This window comes from Saccopteryx leptura, chromosome 5 (genome assembly GCF_036850995.1).
Source record: "Saccopteryx leptura isolate mSacLep1 chromosome 5, mSacLep1_pri_phased_curated, whole genome shotgun sequence".
In the NCBI taxonomy this organism is placed as follows: Eukaryota; Metazoa; Chordata; class Mammalia; order Chiroptera; family Emballonuridae; genus Saccopteryx; species Saccopteryx leptura.
In genome coordinates, this window is record NC_089507.1 from 197,742,538 (window position 1) to 197,744,962 (window position 2,425).

Below are 2,425 nucleotides of genomic sequence, written 5' to 3' on the forward strand. Positions count from 1 at the left end.
AGATGCAACATTACAGAGTCCGTTGGGAAGGCAGTTTGCTATCAGAAGATGGGAGACCCCGGGTCAGAGACGAAGCCAGTTCATCACACACAGCAACAGCAGTAGCCAGTGTCTCAGGGAGTCTCGGTTTGCACCGTGTCTTACTGCCTTGGCTAGAACTTCCAGAACTATGTTATATAATAGTGGTCCCTTGGTTTGTTTCAGATTTTAAGGGTAATGCCTAAATGTTTCAACTTTGAGTCTTGTGTTGTTTGGCCTGTTAATAAAGTCTCTTACTTACTCCTGTTTTTAAAATGCTAGTGATAATAAATTTTAATAAATGTGTTTTAGTCATCAGTAGCTTTAATTGTGTGCTTTTCCCCATATTCCTCCCTCTCTTCCTCCAGCCACACACATATCCTTCCCCCCATGTGCTGTTGTGTTAAAAGCATAGCTCTAGCTCACCAGAGTCAGTGGATATCCTGTCTTTAATTCTAGCTCTCTCTACAATTTTCCTGGCAGGCACACCTCACAGTTTCTCACCCTTTGATGGCATCTTTGAAGTCTCCAGCTGTAAAAGCAGTTTCTCCACATCTTAATGTGTCTTTTTAGGCATCAATCAATCAATTAGTTTAAGACACGGTAAGGCCAGTGGCCGTGGCCTTGCAGATGGAGGTTCCCATTGGATTCGGGCAGATGGTAAAGGAACTGTGGAGCCAAAAAATGGTGGGCCATTCTGTTTATTAAAGTCCTGTAACAGCGGACGGGCAAACAGGCAGGGAAGACTGACTCTCTTTCTCTTAAAGCTCCCAAGCCCCTCAGCACTCTGGACTCATAGGCCCCCACCAACCTCAGCACTCCCCAGCCAAGCAGGCCGGGCGGATATCAGGGCTCCCAAGCCCCTACTCATCCTCCAGACCAGGGGTCGGGAACCTTTTTGGCTGAGAGAGCCATGAACACCACATATTTTAAAATGTAATTCCGTGAGAGCCATACAACGACCCGTGTATGTTACGCATTAACCAATAATAATTTGGTGTGTCCCGGAGGACAGCTGTGATTGGCTCCAGCCACCGGCAACCATGAACAAGAGTGGTAGGAAACGAATGGATTGTAATACATGAGAATGTTTTATATTTTTAACGTTATTATTATTTTTTATTAAAGATTTGTCTGCGAGCCAGATGCAGCCATCAAAAGAGCCACATCTAGTTTGCAAGCCATAGGTTCCCGATCCCTGCTCCAGACTCTCCCTGTGGATTCTCCAGCAAAACAGTCTGTGTGTGTGTGTGTGTGTGTGTGGGGGGGTGACCCTTCTCCAGCAAACAATAAGCAAACAATGGCCCTCTCAATCAGGAAGGCAATCTGCAATTTAATCTGCTGCCCTGAGGGCAAGCACCTGCAGCCTTCCAGACTCTACACACAGGGCGCTGCCCCAATACAAGTGAGCAAACCTAAAAAAAAAACAACCCACTTATTTAGCCAACAGACATGTAATATACAGACTTTTTTTTTTTTTTTTTTGGTATTTCTCTGAAGCTGGAAATGGGGAGAGACAGTCAGACAGACTCCCACATGCGCCCGACCGGGATCCACCCGGCACACCCACCAGGGGGCGAGGCTTTGCCCACCAGGGGGGCGATGCTCTGCCCCTCCGGGGCGTCGCTCTGTTGCGACCAGAGCCACTCTAGCGCCTAGCACCTGGGGCAGAGGCCAAGGAGCCATCCCCAGCGCCCAGGCCATCTTTGCTCCAATGGAGCCTCGGCTGCGGGAGGGGCAGAGAGAGACAGAAAGGAAGGAGAGGGGGAGGGGTGGAGAAGCAGATGGGCGCTTCTCCTGTGTGCCCTGGCCGGGAATCGAACCCAGGACTTCCGCACTCCAGGCCGATGCTCTACCACTGAGCCAACAGGCCAGGGCCTATACAGACTTCTTAACATTCTTGATATCAACATAACTTTGTGGTATGTTTCTTATAACTACATCAAGCTGAAAGGTTTTTGCATAGCAAAGGAAACAATTGGCAAAACAAAAAACCATCCTATTGAATGGAGGGAGATATTTGCCAATGATACATCTGATAAAGGGTTAATATCCAAAATATATAAAGAATTCATACAACTCAACACTAAAAACATGAACAATTCAATTAAAGAGTGGCCAGTGGACCTGAAAAACACTTATTTAAAAGGACATACAGATGGCCAATAGACATATAAAGATGCTCAACATCACCAATCAGAGAAATGCAAATGAAAACCACAGTGAGATATCAACTCACACCTGTCAGAATGGCCAGCATCAATAAATCAACAAACAACATGTTGGCAAGGATGAGGAGAAAAGGGAACCCTCTTGCACTGTTGGTGGGAATGCAGATTGGTGCAGCCGCTACTGAAAACAGTATGGAAGTTCTTTTAAAAAGTAAAAATGGAACTATCATATGACC

General features: G+C 46.4%; 1 non-coding gene across 1 annotated transcript; it reads right to left on the reverse strand.

The window, feature by feature from the left end:
• Positions 1-1,820: 1,820 nt before the first annotated feature.
• TRNAS-GGA (transfer RNA serine (anticodon GGA)) lies at positions 1,821-1,896 on the reverse strand. The gene has a single exon. It is a non-coding gene; the product is annotated as a tRNA-Ser (tRNA).
• Positions 1,897-2,425: the final 529 nt, after the last annotated feature.